Source organism: Gossypium arboreum, chromosome 13, assembly GCF_025698485.1.
Source record: "Gossypium arboreum isolate Shixiya-1 chromosome 13, ASM2569848v2, whole genome shotgun sequence".
NCBI classification, from domain to species: domain Eukaryota; kingdom Viridiplantae; phylum Streptophyta; class Magnoliopsida; order Malvales; family Malvaceae; genus Gossypium; species Gossypium arboreum.
Window position 1 is genome coordinate 23,508,658 of NC_069082.1, and position 23,595 is coordinate 23,532,252.

A 23,595-nucleotide genomic window follows, 5' to 3' on the forward strand; every position below is an offset into this window, starting at 1 on the left:
TCACCTCTCGCAATGTGAGTTGATTTTCGTCACTTGGTAGAACTCGTGTGTCTTTTCCTTTGATTCGGTGCAGCTATCATCACGCCCTCTTGCTTTCTTGGATTACTCAGATATGCCATGCATGATGTCATCATGATATGCACATGTTTTTCTTAAATGCCTTTATGCCTACGTGATTATGCAAAGGCTCCTTAAGCATATCCGTCGTATGTCCTTTTCGCCTCGATTGTTGAGGATCTGCGTTCATTGCTTTGATTCTCGACTTCCTCTTTCAGCCTCGTGCCGTCTTTGAGTGATCGACGTTTCTCAGATATCACTCTTCTACCCCCGATTGAACTTTGTTCTTACTTTGAGACTCTTGCGCTTATTAACTTTTCATCCAGGTAATGCTTAACATTTCTTTTGTTTAGAGCATGTCATTTCACCATTTATCATGTAAATAAACACATAATAAAAATAGTCAGGTAGGGACAAAAAGGATATCTCGTATTCCTTTATTTCAAATGTGGCAAACAAAGAAAGTTAACTGATGATAGTACAAAAAATGTCAAAAAAAAAGAAAGGGTCGTATTCAACGGATACAAATGCTCTAGATATTCAACACATGAACTCTTCCACGTTCCTCAATCAATAATCTTTTCGAGCATGGCTTCTTGCGTAGAAGATTTCAAGCTTTCAAAGATGCTTCAAAATCGTAGTCTCACCGTTTGTCGTCAGTTTAAAACGCCTTGCCTTGTGTGTCGAATATTTGCTTCATTAGAACGCCTCTTGGGTTTTCATCCTAATCTTTTATGTTTAACCAAAGCGCCTTTCGGGTTTTTGCTCGATCCTTTTTTTTTTAGATGCCCTTTTCGGTTTTCATCCTAAGCATAATATTTCTTCATTGCATCCGAGTTCACCGGATTCGACAACTCTTTCCCATCCATCTCGGTAAGGATCAAAGCTCACCGAGAATGCCTTTTTACAACGTATGGTCCTTCCCAATTTGGTGCCTATTTTCCTCGCAGTCTTTTTGTATTGGGAGAATCTTTCTCAAGACGAAGTTCTCCTTCATGGAATTCTCTTGGCCGTACCTTCTTATCATGAGTCGCGATCATTCTCTTCCGTACATCCGCCCGTGACAAATTGCCCTTAGACGTTTTTCTTCGATGAGGTTCACTGATCATATCGAGCTCGAACCCATTCTCGCTTCTTCTAACTTTGATTCCATTAAGACTCTCGTGAGGGATTTCAACCTCAATAGGTAGCATGACTTCCATTCCATAGACCGTAGAGAAAGGAGTTGCTCGTAGATGTTCGTGACAAATTGTACGATATGCATACAAAGCAAACAGTAGCTTCTCGTGCCAATCTTTATATGTCTCACCATTTTCCCAATGATCCTCTTGATATTTTTGTTGGTCGCTTCAATGACCCGCTCATCTTTGGGCGATAGGGCGAGGAGTTATGATGCTTTATCCGAATCGCCGCATACTTCTTTCATCATCTTATTGTTCGATTCGTGGCGTTATCGAAATGATTCTTTCAGCAAACCATATCGGCAAATGATTTCCTTTTTCAAAACTTGCAAACTGCAGTCCTCGTCACATTGGCAAACAAGCGGCTTCTATCCATTTTGTAAAGTAGTCGATAACCACAAAATGAATCGATGTCCATTTGATGCTTTTGGAGAAATTGGCCCTATAACATCCATGCCCCACATAGAAAAAGGCCACGGAGAAGTCATGACATGAAGGGGTGAAGGGCTACATGAATTTTATCGCCAGAGATTTGACATTTGTGGCATTTTCCGCAAAATTGATGCGATCACTTTCCATTGTCACCAATAATAACCGAAGTCTCATGATCTTTTCGCCATATCGAAACCATTGGCATGCGCTCCGTAAATTCCTCATGGACCTCTTCAAGTATTTTTTTGGCTTCAACATCATCCACACATCTCAAAAGCGTCTGATCCTTTGCTCTTTTATACAGGATATCCCCATCAAGAACAAATCCCGCCATTCTTCTAATTGTTCTTTTATCGTTCTCATTTGCTTGTTCGGATACCTTTGATTCTTGATATATTCTAAGATATCATGGAACCAAGGCCGTCATCTACTTCTTTCTCAATGTTACAACAAGGTGCGGGGACCTCGATATGCTCATTTTGAGGGCATTATTTCGCTTTCTACTTGCTTTGAACATTGAAGCCAAAGTGACTGTGGCATCGCCAGTTGGTTCTCTTCTCGTGGGAAGTAATGAAAAGTTATTTCTTTGAATTCCTTGATCAATCCAGCCACTAAATCATCAGACTTAATCAATTTTGAGTCCTCACTTCCCACTCTCCACGGATTTGGTAAATCACTAGGGTTGAGTCCCGTACACCTCCAAGATCTCGATGTTTCGCTCGATAGTCGCACGAAGCCCCATGATACAGGCCTCATATTCTGCGATATTATTAGTACAGAAGAAGTTTAGTCTTGCAGTGAACGGATAATGATTCCCGTCTGGTGTTACCAGAATTGCTCCAATTCCATGCCCTAAAGCATTTGACGCACCATCAAAGCACATCTTCCATGACTTCTCTTCTGATGATTCGGACTCTATTTCTGTAATGCACATTAAGTCTTCGTCTGGGAAATCGAATCTTAAAGGCTCATATTCCTTTGTCGTTCGAGTTGCTAAGAAGTCAGCTATTGCGCTCCCTTTTATCGACTTCTGACTTACATAGGCAATGTCATATTCCGAAAGGAGGATCTGCCATCGTGCCATTCTTCCTGATAGTGCCAGCGATTCCATCATGTATTTTATCGGGTCCAGCTTTGAAATCAGCCATATCGTATGGTACAACATGTATTGTCTAAGTCTCCGAGCTACCCGAACCGAGCACAACAATATTTCTCAATGGACTAATATTTTGCCTCATATTCAAGTGAACTTTTGTCGAGGTAGTAGATCGCTTTTTCTTTCTTTCCGACTCGTCGTGTTGCCCAAAGATGCAACCCATTGAACTTTCGAACACGTCAAATACAATATCAATGGTCTTCCAGAGTTGGCGGTACTAGTATTGGAGGACTAGACAAATATTGTTTTATCTTATCAAAGGCCACCGGCATTCCTCATTCCATTCTCCGGTTATGTTTTCAAGAAGCCGAAAGATTGGGTCACATTGGTTGGTAAGTTGAGCGATAAATCGGGCGATGTAGTTTAATCTCCTAAAATCCTCTAACTTCCTTTTGCGTAAAGCGGAGGTGGTAATTCTTGGATGGCTTTTATTTTATCTCGGATCGACTTTGATACCTCTTTCATCGACAATGAAGCCTAGCGACTTTCCGAGGTAGCCCGAATGTACATTTGGTTGGATTAAGCTTTAGCTGAAACTTTCTCACCTCTCGAACAACTTCTTGAGGTTCACTACATGCTCTTCTTCCCCTGGATTTAGCAATCATGTCGCCGACGAGACCTCTATTTCTTTGTGCATCATGTCATGGAATAATGTTACCATAGCCCTCCGATATGTTGCCCCAAAGATTCTTTAACCCGAATGGCATCACCTTGTAGTAGAATGTTCCCCACATTGTTGTGAAGGTAGTTTTTCCATATCCTCAGGGGCCATCTTGATCTGATTATACCCCGAGAATCCGTCCATGAAAGAAAACAATGAATGTTTTGTTGTGTTGTCCACCAACGTGTCAATATGTGGCAAGGAAAATTATCTTTTGGGCTTGCTCGATTCAGTCATGTAATCCACGCACATTCGTACTTTTCCATCTTTCTTTGGTACCGGACTATGTTAGCCACCCATTCGGATATTTGAGGCTTGTAGGAAGCCGCCACAACCGCTTCTTGACTTCCTCTTTATTTTCAACAAGATTTCGGGTCTCATTCGTCTTAATTTTTGCTGGATGGGCTTGCATTCTGGCTTTAATGGGAGCTTATGGACCACTAAATCTTCATCTAGCCCTGGCATGTCCTGGTATGACCATGCGAAAACATCTTTGTATTCATGAGTAAAGTGATCAAACTACGCTGGTACTCTCTCAAATAGAAGTCCCAATCTTCACTTCTTGTTTCCTCTCTTGATTGCCCAAATTTATTGTTTCCATGATTCTTCATGAGGCGAATCTGCTTATCCTCTTGTTCCACCATCTTTAACAATTCAGAGACGAGACATAATCTTCAAAGATTTTCTTGACTTCAAATTCTCCTAAGCAAATAGCCTTCTCAAAATCAATTTCAAGATTCAGAATGGGCTTATTCATGTCGTCAATATCTCGAGCACCGAAAGTTGAATGGAAAAGGAAGCTATAGGGGACATCCAAGTATTGGAAACAACAAACAAAATGTTATGTCATGGCAATGAGGCAAATGTAAGGATAGGCTATGAAATGAGAAAATGATTATGAAATTAGTGATAACGCGAAAAATCGTGACAACATGCATCTTCAATGATATTCATTTAAATGATAAAGAGCGAATGCAAGCTCTTACAAAAGAATTCTATTATATCTAAGGACACAATAGAAGGTTAATGTTTAGCATTACTCTGAAGACTTATGAACTACAAGAAGCTCCTCAAATTCAATTGTTCAATATAAAACCGGAGGGCAAAGACGTATCCTCGAGACATCTTTACTTGCACCAACTTCTTTGTCAATGACACTTATCTCGACATTCGAAAATCCCTTTCAATTAACCCCAGCATGTTTCGTGGATCATCTTGTCCAGGGTACAACATTCTCGCAGATGTAAATGTTTTTGACAAATGAGGGTACTCTATCGGTCCCCATTCTGGTTCTCGGCCTAAAGTTCTTGCAATTCTTCTCTCTTGTTCCTTCTTCCATTGTCTTCTTCTTTGACGCATGTCAGGCTGGAACCCCAAACCGTATCAGGCCTTGTGGTGCACTGGCTTTAAAGCCCTAACTATTCCTTGTAGATGTCTCCCTAGACCTCTTCTCGCACGAGCTCCCCTTCCTACGGTCAACTTGACACCCATTCTGGTATTTCTCGATAGTTTTGGCATCGGAATTCTGTTTCCTTCAGCGATGAAAGTGGCATTGACGAATTCAAGGGATCGAAAGGAACATTCCACTGCGTTCTTGCTTACTTCCAGGTATGGCGCATCAGCAGAAATAGATGCGACAATGTCTTCTTCGCCCTCGACTGTGACCAAACAGCCATCCATGATAAATTTCATCTTTTGATGGAGGGATGATGGGACTGCTCCAGCAGAATGGATCCAAGGTCTTCCCAAAAGGCAGTTATAAGAGGGTGTAATGTCCATGACTTGGAACTCGACCTCATAGATGTAAGGGCCCACTTCCAAAGGGATTTCGATCTTTCCCATGACTTCGCGCCTCGTCCCGTCGAATGCCCTTACCATGGAATGACAGGGCCTTAAGTAGGACAAATCCATCAGTATTCTGGAAAGCGTGGCCAATGGCATAACATTTAATGCTAACCCATTATCGATGAGTACGTTCGGTATTATGTAGCCCTTGCAGCGAGTCGTGATATGCAAGACTTTCACCGAGCCTCTACCATTTGGCAAGATCTCATCATCACTAAAAAGATGAAATTGTCCGATTCGATTGTTTACCCATCTATCAAGCTTTTCGACAGATATGTTGTTGGCCACATAAGCTTGATTTAACACCTTCAATAAAGCATTCCGATGTGGTTCAATTTAACAAGAGAGATAGAATTGAGATTCGTCTTTGTCGCTTGCTCAATTGTTCCACCACACTATACTCATTGTGCTTAATAAATTTCAAGAATTCTTGAGCTTCTTCCTCATTCACGTGCTTTTTAGTTTCTTGCGGTGGAATTTCTTGCTCGACCTCGACTTCGTGCATCACTGCTTTCCCTTTTTGTTTTGAGTCGCTACTTTTCTTTACCGGCTCAACTTCTTTAGAATAGCATCGTCCACTTCGAGTAAAATGACCTACCTCCCCAACATCTTCAATTATGGCTTTGGACTTTTCAACTTCCGGTGTAACGATATTAACATCATATCTCCATGGTACTGCTTTGTTGTCCTTATACGGGAAAGGAGACGGTACTTCAATTACCATCTGTGGTTTCAACGGCTCTCTCATCGCGTCGTAATAAATTATCAACGGTCGATCAGCACTATAAGGAGGCCCTGATGATTGGCTATCAGAGACGCATACTTCTCTTTCATTGGCATCTTCCCTCTTATTAAGGACCTTGATCTCCTTATTATCCATCCGGTCTTGAAGTAACCTTTTAAAGTCCTCACATGACTGAATGTCATGTCCAACAATCCCATGAAAATTGCAAAAACTTTGACCTTCTTCTCCAAAAATTCTATCGAGTGATGAGCAATCCTTTCTTAACCAATACCTCCAGATTTTTCGTAGAGGCGTCCTTATTTCAAACACATCTCCTGTCCTTCCATTCATCCTCTTTCCCCACTGTGTTCACATTCCTTCAGTATGGTTAGGAAACGGGTTCCCGTGGTATTCATGGCACTATCGAATCATAGGATACCCGCGTCAATGAGTCCTTGAACTCTTCTTTTGAAAGCAAGAGCTTCTCGAGAGAGTGCCCTGGTTTCTGCGTGATATGCACAACTAGCGTTTGGATCGTACCATTTGGGTATGGAGGTTTAAGGGTGCCATGTAATGGGGTGATATTAATTGCTTCTCCAAAGTTTTGGGTACAATTCCCCATATGATGGTGAATAGGGTGAATTGTCGTCTCTGGATTGGGCCTTGTTGGTCTTGGTTCATTTCGGGTTGGCTTTGAGTGGGTAGAGTGTTTTGTGGGAATATGGTGACGGGTCTTTGGTTGTTGGTGGCGATCTGGGTAGGACGGATGTGGTGCTTGGTAGTAAGGGGTTTGAGGGGATAATAGAAATTTGGGGTGGATAATTTCGAGGTCGGGCTGGTTAGGATACTAATTGGGAATGTAACGACTCTCGGTTCCCACCATGTGGGCTTCGTTCTTTCTTCCTTACGGTTGTCGCTTTCTTTGAGCCTTCGATCCTTCTATTCTACCACTTTTGACGGCATTCTCTATGAGTTCACGGATATTACGATATCCGAAAAATCCTTCGTAGCACTTCCCACCAGACTTGTCATAGAATGGTGCTTTCAGAGTATTGATGAAAAGGATTGTTATCTCGGTCTTAGCGATGGAGGCTCCACTTGGGCCGAGATATCTCTCCATCTTTGCGCGCATCGTCTAAAGGATTCTCTGGTTTCTTCTCCATCATCGCAAGGTCATACGGTCCGCACCATATCCGATACATGCTTGTCTTCGCAGTAAAATGTCGACGCCAAGTCCTTCCAAGATCGAATCTTTTCTCTACTAAGTTGATTGTACCACCGAAGAGTTGACCCTGTTAGACTATCTTGAAAGCAATGTATGAGTAGTTTATCCTCATTCACATAACCAGTCATTTTTCGGCAAAACATGACCAGATGCGCCTTTGGACATCTTGTCCCATCATACTTTTCAAAATCAGCCACTTTGAACTTCGGGGGCAAAATCAGATCAGGTACCAAACTGAGTTCTTTGGCACCTAGTGCGGAGAAGACTTCAGTGCCTTCTATCGCTTTGAGTCTTTCCTCTAGACCCCTATATTTTGCGTCATGGTTATTCGATTTCAACTTGGCTACCTCTCATTGGGTCATCCAGATCGGGACTAGTGGATTAGCGGGACTAGCCCCCGGTTTGACGCGAATATTCCTTGCCCCAAATTAGTGGGTGGAGCGGTGGCATAGGTCGATGTTCCAATCGGTGGGTTCCCTTGAGTATACCCTCTCGTGTTGTATATGCGAGCGGTGGAGTGAATCACGGGGATAGAGTGGATCCCGATCGTGGTGAATTCTTGATCGAGACTCCTCGATGTCGTGGTCTCGCATGGGTCCTTTTCCTTTAACTAGAGTGACATCATCTCCATCATCTTGGCCATTTGATCTCTTTGCTCGAGTGATTCCTCTCGAGATCTCACCATTAGGTCTCTCGTCTCTTGTTGCGATTTGGCCAGTTGCTCTTGCAATTCTCTTTGAGCCTTTTCCATCCTTTCAATTCTCTCATTGAATTCAGCTTCCATCACTCTAGCTTGTCGGCGCGTTTTATACGATGACGTGGTTCCAATCTTGTGGTATTACAACTGCTAATTATATATTTTGTCTTCAATGACCGAGTATGGGATATGCAATGTATGGATGAATGCATGAATGAATGCACGAATGTCAAAATGTTAATATGTTAATTATGCAAGGAATGCAAAAATTGGTGTTAATTTCAAGGTAGCCCCATATTTAGGCATTTCATTTATCAACATAGTCTATTACACAAAGTTTCCATTTTTCCAACGGTTACACAAATTTCCTAGCCACATTGCCTTGTTTCTTCACTTGCTCTAAAACTCTAATATGCTCGATCTTGACTCGGAGGAATTGGCAACCGAGAGCTTGGCTTCATCGATAATTGAACAACTTGTATAGCCGCTTATGTAATTTCATTGATCAAGAAGTCGAGTTGCATTTCTTTTCTTTGAGAGTTCCTTCATACGCGTGAATGTCCCTATCGCATCGCTTCACTCTTTTCTTCTAGAGTCTTCGGAGGTTATCTAATTGTTGTTGACGAGATTGCAGTATATTTTCTAGATCTCGTGTTTTCCTTTTTAATTCTTGATGCTCGGACTGACTATTCGCCAATTCTGCAATCACTATTTCATACTCGGCATTTTTCCTTCTTAACTCTATCACAGCGCGCGCAGTGTTTTCTTCCTCTTTCTTTGCTTTTCCCTTTCAAAACTCCATTCCTTCTTTGATATTGCTAATTTCTTCCTTCCATTCTACTGTCGACTTGCCCAACCCGCTATTCTTTATAGTGCTTCTTAATTTCTTGTTTTCCAAATGAAGGTCCCTTAAGTCGTTTCTCACAATCTCGGCTTCTCTTTGTACTTTTTCAGTTCTGGACCTTTCAACCTGAACTTCAATCTTCAGTTGATAGTTTTCTTCTTGAAGGGCACTAAGGTCCCGAGACATCTTGGCCTTTTCTCGTTCGAATTCTTATCTTGCCACTTGTAGCTCAGACGGCGTTTCCTTCCAGAAAGGATTCTGGATGGGGTGGTTTGTTGACGAGATTTGCTGACAATTTACCCGTTGCTTCCTCCATACGCCGTAATCTTGGGTAAGGGTATCAGCATACAAAGCTAATTCCATGAAATGAATTTCCTTCCAAGACTTTGCAATGTCTCGGACTCTCTTCATATATCCTTCACCCGAAAAGCTTAACTCGAATCGTGCTAGTCCTCCAGTTATGGGAGGAATTGTCGTGAAGAAAATTGCCTTTGGACCAATAGCGGAGCATATCCAACTCCTCCCCATAACCCAAGTAAAGGTACCCAATCTTGGCTTCCACATTTGTATAGCGTAATCGAAGGACGAATCCGTGGTGTTCTCCATGTTATATCCTCGGCCAAGATTCGAAAGATCGATACCCAATGTTGCTCGGTGACTTCCTTCGGCCATTCTTTCTTGAGGAAAGCTTCTAGCGGGGAGAATGTTTTAGAAAACATATGGAATGGAGTGCGCTTTACCTTCCAGAAGTGACTCAAAATCCAAACATTGAGCAATCTACAGATCCGATAAATCGTCCCTCCCTTTTCTTCGACAACTACTCGGGGACCGAAGGTTTCGCTAGGATGGTTGGGACAGGGTTGACTCCTTGTTTTAACCTTTCGAAGAAATCAACTACTGCCACTTCGAGATGTCCGAGAACCTTTGGGAAAATAACCAAACCATAAATGGCCAAAGCGAATAGATTTACCCTTTTCAGCATGTCAGGATGGTTCAGAGTCAAATCTCGTAGGGAGGACCATGGAATGCAAATGGTTTCGTTCTTCTTCTTTATCATCTTTCAGCCCATGCATCGGTCATGTCTGTCGGCCTCACTAACTTTTTCTTGAAGGTCATCGGCTTAAGCTCCTTCACATATATTTTGCCGAATTGTACATTGTCGATGCGGAGTAAAGCAAAGATACTCTTCTATAGTTGAGTCATGTCTTCTTGATTGAAGGTGAAACAACGATAAGTCGGGTCCCGTAATCAACCATGGCTTGAATCAACTGTTCATCTACACGGATGGTGATCAGTTGAGCTATATCTCCATACCTCTCAGTGAAAATGTCTCTAATGTCTGAATCCCACTGATTCCAAATTTGAACCAAATCTTCGAGGTTATTTTGGCGAACATTCACAGTTATTTGTTTGGGCAAATTGGCAGCACACCTTTCCACAAGACTATCCCCCTTGTCCCTCTGAGTTTTTAGAGACCAGTCCCGAACCACGGCATTCTTCTCGATCATTTGTGTAATTGACTCCTCCATCAAAAACCCGTTTTTTTGGCAACCAACCTTTAATCAACACCTTCCTAATATGATGCCTACGATGCATGATGAAAATAAAAAATAAAAACAAACAAACTCGGTTAGTAAACACAACAATTATAATTTGAAAAACAAATTAAACTACCCAATCCAATTCTCTTGAAAGGTAAAAGGCATTTTCCCCGTGTACTTATTTTGGTGACTATAAGCGGACAGAGGTTCGTCATGGCTCTAATTGGATAGCTCGTATGGTTCATTATATGCGTCTCGGTTCTAGAAGTACTCGAATTGCTCGTACTATCATCTACTAAGATTAGCACGAAGCCTCGGTCATAACCCATCACAGCTCACGAGTTCAATTCGAGGATTACATTTACTTATGCTTATGCGGAGGGACAAGTTAACTCACGAAAGCATAAGTCATATGTAACCCAAAGTATTCACTAGCTGCATGCGGAGGGACGAGTTAACTCACGAAGGCATAGCGTTTACTTTCACTTAAACAGACAGAGCCGGGTAGAGAGCTTTATGTTATGCAAAATGCAAGTGCACGGTGTGTGGGAGAAAACTCATAAACCTTTGTGTTTTACTTAAAGGAACTAAACCAAAACCATAAAAGTTGAAAACTAAAAACAAACAAATAAGCAAGTTAGAAGAGATACAAATGCAGAATTTTGAAAACGAGATTTTTGGATCACGACCAAATATTTACTTTGAACAATGAAATTTGAAAATTTTAACAACACATGCTTAACTCGACTCGACTCTCAAAAACGCGTCCCCAGTGGAGTCGCCAGTTGTTGCGACGAAAAAAAATTTTACGCTTTGTCGCTAATTATGGTGATTTATTAAACATTTGAAAACCAACTTCCGATTTTATTAACAAAGGAGTCGCTAACGATCCTTTTTATAGGTGTGATCGGACACCTAATAAAATTATTTTAAAATAAAAAGAAGGCGAATTTAGGTCTCACGTGAAAGTTCGAGAGAAAAATTGGGGTTCGGAGTCGATTCGCTGAGGAAGATATTAGCACCCTCACGACGCCCAAAATTGGTATCTCATAAACATGTATTGACTTGATTTTCAAAAATACGAGTTCAATATAATATTTAATCGTGATCCGATTGAAAAATAGGAATTTTAGTTTTCGATTTTTTTTAGAAAGGGTGTCCTGTTTCACAAGCGTATTTAATTTCACCCAACATAGCGATGAAATCGATAGCTTAATATTAAATCAAGACATTGCCTTATTTTTGAAATTAATTAAAACATGAGAAAAATATTCCTAAAGTGAGAAATTAAAATAGATAAAGAACATAAAAAAAATGATATCATTAATGAAAAATATTAACATGGAATACTAGAATATTAAAATAACAATAATAATGATATTTACAAAATAGAAACAAGTCATGTACTAATAATAAAATAGGAAAAATGATATATTTGGTAATAATAATATAAAATAATAATATGTACATAAAACACATATATATGTATATATATATAATAAAAGTATGTAATAATAATAATAATAATATCTACAATAAAAGAAAATATTGGGAAACGTACATAAAAAATATATACATAAAAAATTTACAACAATAATATAAAATAATGATATGTACAAAATATATATATATATATATATACATATATATAAAATATACACTAATATAATAATAGTTATAATAATACTAGCAATAGTAATAATTTGTAATAATAATATATACACAATATGGAATTTAAAATATACATATATATATATATATATATGTATATAATAGTATTTAAGAATATATACATAAGAAATATATAACTAATGGCATATATACATAATATATATATAATACACATAATATATATATATATATATATACATATTAGAAATGATAAAAAATATTAACACACTACATAAGTGAATAAAATATAATAATAATACTAAAATAATTGATTTAAATAGTAAAATAACTAAAAAGGATTAAGTTGAGCTAAAAACAAAATATTTGGGGCAAAATTGAAATAAAAATAAAAGGAAAGGACTATATTAAACACACGCGGAAACATCAGGGGACCAAAACAGCAAATATTCCTTCCCATAAAATGCAGCACATCATTGTGGACTAAATTGAAAATCGCGACAAATTCCGGGGCCAAATTAAAAAAATAAAAAATGACTTAATTGTAAAGTAATAAAAAGCGGAAGGGCTAAAAGCGCAATTTGCCCTTTCTTTAAAAAAACACGCGGATCCTAGGCGGGTAGGGTCAAGTCGAACAGGTCCAAGTCAAAACGACGTCGTTTTGGGGTTAAATGACAACCCCAAAACGACGCGTTTGGAGGGCTATATAAGGCCAAAATAACCCAAAAAATCATTTGGAGGAGGGAAAGAAAAAAGGAAGAGAGAGGGAAGAGAGAAGGGAGAGAAGGGAGGGAAGGAAATCCGGTCGGGCGACCGGTCATCGGAGACTTCGCCCGGGCTTGGCCTTGGCGCCGCCACTGCACACCTGCTGTGGGAAAGGTAAAAAAAAATCTTCTTTTTTTGTTTTTTATTTTATTTTATTTATATTTTATGTTTTAATATATATAGGTTAAAAACTTAAAATCGGATTAAAATAAAATATAAAAAATCACCTTAGATTTTTTTGTTTCTTCAATCTCTAATTTGAATTTGTTTTGGGTCGTTCTATTGTTTTTTTTTGGTTTTTTTTTTGCTGGAAATTTTTTTCTGGAAATTTTTTTGGTGCTGGAATTTTTTGCTGGATTTTTTTTTTGCTTCCCTCTTTATCTCTCCTCCTTTCTTGATTAAGGTTTCAACACCCATCATCACCGGCGATTCACCGTGCTTAACGGAAAGGGAGCGCCACGGGTAGATCCGTAATACCCTTTTCTTCCTTGATTCTTTTTCGTTTTAAAGTAAGTTAAAGAAAAAAATAAAACAAAGCAAAGATAAGCAGAAAGATTGAGATAATGAGAGAAAAATTGAAGTTCACCTTCCGAGCTTTCCTTTTTTGTGTTCTTGATACAAACTTTTTATCCCTTTCCCTTTTTTTGTTGTTTGGGTGGCTTTATATAGCCTAATTTTTACATACTTTATTATTATTCTCTATTCTTGCTTCGTTTTGCTTGTTTGCGGGGCATTGGCATGGACAATGGGGTGTGTGATGGTGTTTGGCAGACAAAGATGGGAGAGTGGGAGTGGTGCTGGTGGCGATAAAGCATGGGAGTGTGGGAATGGTCTTTGGTGGCGACAAGATGGGAGAGTGGGAAGAGGCAAGTGGGAGTCTAGGGTTTTGGAATTGGGCTTGGATGTTGGGCTAGGTTAATTTTAGGTTTTGGGTTTGAGGATGGGTTAAATGGTTTAATGGGCCTGGGTATTTTGTAAACGGGCCAAAATTGGCCTACAACAACTGCAGAAATCTTTTATAGAAATTGAGTTTTTTTTTAATACATTGCTCAATGCGTAGTGGATTATTATCGTCATTGTAAAACGCAAATAGTCATTGGCTTCATTGTATCCTCGAGGTTAATTTGCTTGGAACTCATTTGCACACCGAAGATAGGTGAGGGCTAATATAACCTTAAAGATAGTGGCTTGATACACGCCTTGGAGCCCTGTCCTATTTCTTCTTTTTCTGTTCGAGTTTCGTTCGTGTGTTCGAGATTTTTCTCACCAGAGATTTGTACTAACACTTAAGAAAAAGAGACCGGAACCATTGTGTAACACCCCGTACCCGAGTCCGTTACCGGAGTCGAACACAAGGTGCACACAAACTTAACTTAATCATTTTCACTGTCCATTTAGAAATTTCCAGACAAGCTGGTTACTGCATCACTGTTGCCTTAAAAATCATATCTTGAGTTTCAAAACTCGAAAATCAGTTTCGAAATTTTTCCCCGAAACTAGACTCATATGTCCATCTACAGATTTTTTTCTAGAATTTTTGGTCCAGCCAATTAGTACAGTTTATTAGTTAAAGTCTCCCCTATTCTAAGGTTAGACTACACTGACCTATATGCATTACGAATTGGATATCTTCCGGTACAGGTCTTTAATACTGATGCTGTTTATTTCTTTAGAAACTAGACTCAAAGAGGAATCTATACATATATTGTATGACTCCTAATCATCTCTGGTTAATTTATAATGAATTTCCAAAGTCGGAACAGGGGATCCAGAAACTGTTCTGGCCCTGTTTCACGAGAACTTTAATATCTCTTAACATATAACTCATATGACCGTTTCGTTTCTTCCATATGAAAGTAGATTCATCAAGGTTTATTTAAATAATTTATTCACTATTTAATTCCATTCCTACAAATTTTAGTGATTTTTCAAATGCTCACCACTGCTGCTGTCCGTATCTGTTTTCAAGGTAAACTTTACCTATTTCGTGGTTTCCATGGACCAACTAGAGTTTTGTCATACATAGGTCCACATATACTCATATTTAGCCATTCCAATGGCTGATCATTTGCCCAACACTTCCATTCCAGTCCATGCTCACATCATGAAACCATACATATATACATAAACACAAATAGTCTAATGCCATACCCCACTTTTACGAGCCATTTTCGCATGGTTGTACACACATACATCACAAAACGTATTTGAAAAAAACAGCAAAGGGTAGTCCTATACATGCCATTTCAAAGCTCAACCAAAATTGTACCAAAAGGGGGCTTTGATAATGTGGATGACTTCGACTTCAATGATCCCGAATCCGATAGCTAACGAGCAAAATCTATAAAACAGAGAAACAGAGAAACGGAGTAAGCAATTTATGCTTAGTAAGTTTGAGCAAGGGATTCCAGCACAACAAAAGCATAGCAATCATATAGCTAACGGATAATTTCGTATGCACAAATTCTCAATGTCATACTTATTTCACATTCCAACCCCTATATTCATACATAAGGGATCATCTTAGCCAAATACCGGAAGCTCATTACTCGACTGAGCGAATATCATTCAAGGAATCAACTAATTTCAAGCACATACGAACATACCTCATTGCTGGAATTTTTCAAGCGTATTAACTGAAATTTTACAGCAAGAACGCTCGTTCTCGAATCACGTACCTTCGAATTTAACCGGATGTAACGACTCGCTCAAATGCCTTGGGACAAACCCGGTTATAGTAACTTCGCACGAATGCCTTGGGACTTAACCGGGTTTAGTAACTCGCACAAATGCCTTGGGCTTAACCGGATTTATTAACTCGCACGAACGCCTTCGGATCTTAGTCCGGATATGGTCACTTAACACAAAGCCTTCGGGACTTAGCCGGACATCATTCAAATAGCCAAGCACAATTATCAATAAATCATGACACATTCAGTATTTCATTCTCATTAGCAAAATTCAAACACAAGCCACTTATCACATTTGCAATTTCGGCTCAATAGCCACACACAAAGAGCATGATCTAATCAAATCATAATCTAAGTTCCATTACTCGAGAACTTACCTCGGACGTGGTCGAACGATTTCAACGGCTATTCGACGACTTTTTCCTTCCCTTATCGGATTTAGCTCCCTTTGCTCTTGAGCTTAATTTAACAAATAAATTGGTTTTATCATTTGAGCATCGAAGAGGAATTCAAGGTACTTAGCCCACATATTTTCATTAGACATTAAAGTCACATATGTACGAAATCATGAATCACCTCAACACATTAGTTAGTACTCTCCTTAGCGGATTTTCTAAGCCAAGAATAGGCATCAATATGCTTGCCTCTAACCGAATGCATGCACACCATTTCCCTCATGTGGCCGAATATGCATGTCCATGTTGAGGCCAATTATACACTTAAAACCACACAAAAAAACAGCATACATTTTACTAACTAACGATTCCATATTGTAACTCAATACACATCTATCATTTCATTCATAACCGAAACATCATCACGACAAATATACACCTTGAAATAGTATATATGTCATACTAATACATCATGTGCAAACATATATTCATGTAGGTGCAAGGGCCGAATCTCAAGTTGCTTATATCCAAATATAAACACATATCCAAAGCTCAAATCTTACTTACCATGCAACATGCATGAATCATACTTATGGATATACCATGGCCGAATACACCACAACACCATACCGTTTCAATTTGGTCATGGTTAAACAAAGAACTTAGTATCTCATTCAAAAATACTAAAAGAAAATCTAAGAGTCCTCAATCCCCCATCACATGTATCATTATCAAGCTTGATATTTAGCATGCAATGGCATTAACACCACATCCACTTTGGCGAATATCATTCCATGACATAGCAAAGATTTGAACCATGGGCTAATAAAACATCAAGCTAGCAACTAAAACATGCATGAATCCCATGGCACAACCTCAAACATACCTTAATCTTGATGCAAGTATAGCCAAATCTCTTCCTAATCCCCTTCCAAACCAAACATGAAGCAAAAATTCCTTCCTTCCTCTTTAGTATTTTCGGTCAAGAGAGAATGAAATGGATGAGCAAATTTTTTCTTTTCTTTTCTTCAATACACGGCAATGGGGGAGAAGCCTTCACACACATTTTTTTTTTCATTTTTTTATTACCCATACCCCTTAGTTTAATGTTTCTCCCTAATGCACCAACAAAACATGTTTCATGACATGTTTTGCCCATACTCCCTTGTCATGGCCGGCCACCTCCTATAAAAAGAGGGATATTTGACATGCAAGGCCATTGTTTTGCATGCATGCTTTAATTAGTCATCACACATTTCCCCATCATACTTTCAAAGTTTTCTACTAGGTCCTTTCTAGTGAAATTCACATTTATAACTCTAAATTAAAACATCAAAAATGTCACACATGAGTTAACACATATTATAGGCAATAAAATAAATATTAAATTATTTTTATGCCTCAGTTTTGTGGTCCCGAAACCACATTCTGACTAGGGTCGTTTTAAGGCTGTCACACATTGAATATCTGGGAACCTATGAAAAATGAGTATCAATAAGAACAAAACCAAATAATGCAATAGGAAACCAAATATGATGTTTAAAATTATGCATGAAAATGCATGGAAGATACGGTTTCACAAACAACATTGAATTATATGGATGATGAAGTTTACATGGTATTGGGAAAGCTTTTCTTAGACATGAAATAAGCCTCCAACAACATTTGCTACTGCTGACCAGTGTCCACTATCTCCCAGAGTTCCCCCAAACACTTCAATAAGATCAAATTTCCTAAATTTAGGGAATTTTAATTTTATGCCTGAAACCTCGTTTCCTTAAAGATTTAAGCAAGCTTCCATGAATTTTATGTATAGAACTTACTAAGTTAACTTCTTTTAAACTTATAAGATTACTGTTTTGGTGCAGGGTAGATAAGGACTTCAAATCATGAGGCATGTACTAAAAGAAGTCTTGAAAAGGCATGTATTAAAATAAAAAAATTTTGTGTAAAGTAGTAAATCCACTCCTCTTACTTGTAGGTTCTAACTCTTAGTAGATTTATAATTTAGTCAAATTATATTGACCTATTTCTATTCCATACTTTACACCACCATTGTCTACTTATAAATACGATTATGAGAATTGGAATTGTAAACTTCAATAAGAAAACCTGATTGTCGGTTCTTCGTATAAAAATTTCTTTCTTCTTAACTTTCTAATGGCTTCAACTCCAAACGAGTATGTTATCTTTTACCACTGTACTTTTCAAAATAAGATCATCCCACAAACTCCTGGTATTGCTCCCCATTTTATGAATTTTCACTTAAGCATTGACTTCGTTTTGGTATCAGTCCATCATGATTGCCTAGCAAACATCTACACCACCACCGACGACCTTTTTTCCTTACGACAAACCTTCCGTTTCAAGCTCAACATTGTTGAAAACGAGTACCAGCTTCACCAAATTTTGTTTCCCACGTTTACAAGACTCTGAATCAATACAGCCTCTGTTGGTTATCACAGCTTCATTCATGAAATTCTCTAACGTGGATGAAGAATGTCATATTGGGTGCTTAGCAGAGGAATTAATCGTAAAGCATTGCCTTTAGATTAGTGATACAGGCATCCATTGTGGATCATTACAATAATGGGATTTTGATGGTAAGAGCTATGGCTGAATCAGAATTGGAGTTTGAAAATGTTTAAAGACGGTTTTCATGCAGATTGTTAAAAAGGTGGCAACAAACAGCAGCATGCAAGTAATCCAGATGAAATGCAGCAGCATGCAAATGTCTATGATGTAATCCGAATGAAGTACTTTTTTGTAACATATGACCTGTATTTGATTTGACAGCAACTTTTTGATTGGCTAAGGTTAGCCAAGTACTTAGCAGTTTTTAGATAGGTTCTAGGTTATCATTAAGCTGATTTTACAGCTTGTTCACTTGCACAAGCAAAGTTTATTTTCTTCCAATGTAATAGAACCATATATGTACAAGTTATTTTTGCTGGAAAAAGTATGTGAGAAAGGTCAATTTATTCTCTCCTTCAACATCTGATTTTTGCTTCTATTTTTCATCTTTCAACATAATTTTTATTTGTTTCTTTATCTTCGTTTTTACTTAAAAACTCAAAAAATGGTATTAGAGCCTGTATCTTTGAGGGCCTTTGCTGTGTGTTGATTTGTGTTGATTCTTTGAGTGAATCATGCTTGAAAGAAAAAAAACAGAAGTTATCTTTGTTGGCTTGTTCAATTGCTACAAAAGGATAAGTTTTTCACCACTACCTATCTTTGCTGGTGAAAACTACAACATTTGGGCTATGAAAATGAAGACATATCTGCAAACTCATGATCTGTGGAATGTTGTTCTTACTGACACACAGTCACCACCTTCGAGAGCTAATATGACCATAGCTCAAATCAGGCAGCATAATGAGGACACTGTCAAAAAGTATAATGATATATCATGCCTTCAAAATAGAGTTTCAGATGTTATTTTCACAAGAATAATGGCTTATGACTCTCCAAAGCAGGCCTAGGATAGACTCAAGGAAGAGTTTCAAGGGTCAAACAAGACCAAGCAGCAGCAGTTGATAAATTTGAGAAGGGACTTCGAGAATCTGAGAATAAAGGAGTCTAAAACCATCAAGCAGTATGCTGACAAGATTATGGCTACTGTCAACAACATAAGACTACTTGGAGATGAGTTTAGTGATAAGAGGATAGTTGAAAAATTCATTACTACTATACCAGAGAAGTATGAATCAAAAATTTCTTCTTTGGAAGACTCGAGAGACCTATCAACTATACCCTTGATAGAGTTGATAAATGCTCTCTATGCATAGGAGCAGAGAAGAACAAACAGAATGGAGGAGCATTCTGAGGGAGCTTTTCAGGTCGGGAGCAGAGAGAGCTCAAGCTCAAGCTCAAACTACAAGGGCAAGAAGCCTTGGCTAAAAAAGAAAGAGAAAGGGAAGAAGAATATTGCCAAAAACATATTTCCACCATGCACTCATTGTAAGAAGTCCACTCAGTTGGAAAAATATTACTGGTACAAGCCTGACATTCAATGTAGAAGCTGCAAGCAACTTGGCCACATTGAAAAAGTTTGCAAGAACAAAGCAAGAACACAACCACAACAGCAGAATCAAGCTCAGGCTGCTGAGGATGTCCAAGTTCAAGAGGTACAAGTCTTTACTGCCTCCTACTTTGCAAGCTCAAGCAAAGTTAGGAAAAATTGCCTGATTGACAGTGACTGCACTCATCACATGGCTTCAAAAAAAAGCATGTTTAGGGAGCTACATACCAGTTTTGTGTCCAAAGTCAGAATCAGCAATAGTGAGCTCATAGAGGCCAAAAGCAAGGGCAAGGAAATGATTTGCACTAAGTCAGGTAACAAAACTATCTCAAAAGTTCTCTTTGTACCTGATATTGACTAGAACCTACTTAGTCTTGGTCAGTTGCTAGAGAAGGGTTACTCCCTTATTTTTGAAAGTAAGACTTGTGTGATCAAGGATGTTTTTGATCAAGTGCTAGTGACAATAGCTATGCATGATAGATCTTTCATTTTGGATGTGAATCAGTTAAAAACAAAGACACATATAGCTCTAGCTAATGAATCATGTTTGTGGCACAAAAGGCTGGGGCATGTGAACCATAAGCCACTTGGTTTGCTCCACAAGATGAATTTGGTTGAAGACATGTCCAAGATCGAACCCAAGAATGATGTGTATAAGGTTTTTCAGCTTAGCAAGCAGACCAGGTTGCCTTTTCCTGTCAACAAAGCTTGGAGAGCTCAAGAGAGGCTCCAACTGGTCCATTCCTGTCAACAAAGCTTGGAAAGCTCAAAAGAGGCTCCAACTGGTCTATACAGACATTAGTGGACCTATGAAGACATCTTCTTTGAATGGCAGTAAGTACTTTGCACTGCTCATTGCTGATTGCACCAGATTCTATTGGGTGAGCTTTCTGAAGCAAAAGTCAGATGTGGCTGTGTAACACCCCTAACCCGTATCCATCACCGGACTAGGGTTAAGCGGCATTACCAAACATATCAAAACACTTCGCATTCATTTCACAACCATCATAGCATCATAGTCAAACATCAACATAAGTCTTTTTCTTAGGTCAATGAGACCTTAAACATGCATTAGGAAGAGGTCGGGACTAAACCGAACATGTTCACAACTTTCAACACTTACGAAATTTTTCTATTCTGTTAAGGTCACACGCCCGTGTGACCAGGCTATGTACCTTACACGGGTATCAAACATATCCATGTGAACCAGCCGTGCCAAAACAGGGTGACCATACTGACTTTCACCTACGGCCAATAGACACGCCCATGTGCAATGGCCGTGTGATACTTAGCTAGCTACTGACTTATGCCCACAGCCATATGACATGCCCGTGTGTCAAAGCTATGTGATTTTTAAGAGGTTACTACCAAACAAACACGGCCACAAAGTATGCCCATGGCATTTGACCGTGTGGCATAATGCAGGCTTGGTTTAAGCCAACTTTCCACCCCATTATGGGTCACCCTACAAACAAGGAATCAAGCATATATGTACAACCCAATCAACCATTCTTTAAGCTAAAACATACATCATTCATGCCATAATATTATCAATCATTTACATACTTATAAACCTTACCTTTTTATACTAAAACATAATGTAAGATTATATCAAAAAAACACATCATCCATTCTCATACAATGAACTTCCCAAACTTCTCCTTTATCTAATTGAGACATGCCATAATTGCAAATTAAATCACATATCAAAAGCCATTATCAAATATGAGTTCAAACACAAATTAGCCAAATCTCATGGCTAACTATACATCACAAAACATACTTCACAACTACTAGCCTATACATGCCATACTTCAAATATTTACATTTTTAAAAGTACCAAAATGAGATCGATAGAGTGGTGACGATCCTCGACTATCCCCGAGCCTTTAATAGCTACGATAACTGTAAAACAGACAGTAATCGCACAGAGTAAGCTTTCAAAAGCTTAGTAAGCTCGTACTCAAAACATTCATAGTATATGAACATAAAATGATAACCTATAAGTATTTGCACAATTTCAATCCATATAACTATATCAACTCAATAAGATTCATATACATAACATCACCTACCACTTAGGCATTATACATACCTGAAACTTCCCGTACTTATTCACTTTTGTACTTACCTCATGTTAATGTTATAAGACTTTCCATAAGTTATTCGAATTTTACACATCAGTACACTTAGTGCTATAAGGTTAGCCGAAGCTAAATATTTTTGCACACTTAGTGCCATCTCAAATAACCGAGACTAAGTCAGTATCGCATACTTAGTGCCTTGTAACACCCCTCGCCCTTATCCCTCACCGGAACAGGGTTCGAGGTGTTACCCGACTTAAACTCAGTCAATCACACAAAAACCATGCTAAAAAATTTCAATCAATTTAAAACTTTTCTTTTCACATGCAATCTATCCCATATATGAGCTTACGAGGTCCAAAACATTAAAGCCCTATACATGCCATAGACTTGAAATACTAGGATTTACTTACACTGATAACGTGAGCTCGACAGTGTGATAATATCTCCGGCAAACTCCAATCCGAGTAGGTTACTGAAGTCAACAATCTATAAAACAGAGAAATGTAACAACGGAGTAAGCTTTCATAAGCTTAGTAAGTCTTAAGCAATGCAAACAAATAAACGCAATTATACTTCGATTATTTAATTTCTTAAGAGGCCAAATATTGCCATCTGGCCGAATATACACAAGTACATAATGCATGTTCAGCATTCTTATCACACTTAATCTGAATTCATATCACATATTTAAATCAAATACCCTCACATACTTTCACACCCTGACCAGGTGTATCATGATCATAAGTATAGTTTTAACAATTATTCACGTACGTATCACATTACTCACTTATGATTCACTTCAAATCAAACTCACATCTCAGTACATACTGCATACCTGGCCCACTTTACGTATTAAATGTATTCATTTGACAATCTAGCACGAGGTACCTTAGTCATAGGCTTTCTCAAATCACCGGCATTTCGCCTACTAGGCTCGAGGCCCGATATCATTTCACCGGCTTTATAGCTTGCTAGACTCGAAAGCTCGAATAGTATCTTACCGACAATATAGTCTGCTAAGCTCAAAGGCCCGAATAATCAAATCAACAAGTTCTATATAACATATTCATATCAATTGAGTACTAACATTATTTAAACGTATATAATTATACATCTCAAACACTTTTCTTTCATCTCATTTTCACACTTAACATTTGATAGCTTATGCATAACATTTCACTCACATTCATTTCAAACTTATCATTCGATTATAAAAGCACATTGCATATTTACCAACATGTTATACTTGCTATTAGGCCATATAAGCATGATACAATACACTATCATTTCATCTTTAACATTCGGCTAAACCCTTATCTTACAAGGAACACCGAATTCACATAACATATCATTTCACCGGCATTACACTTGCTAGGCACGTAGGCCCGAATACACATCACCGGCACGAAGCCTGCTAGGCACGAAGGCCCGAATACACATCACCGGCACGAAGCCTACTAGGCACGAAGGCCCGAATACACATCACCGGCACGAAGCCTGCTAGGCACGAAGGCCCGAATATACATCACCGGCACGAAACCTGCTAGGCACGAAGGCCCGAATATAATACCAGCACTAGGCCTGCGGGATTTATCCCTGATATAATACCAGCACGAAGCCTGCGGGATTTAACCCGGATATTTTA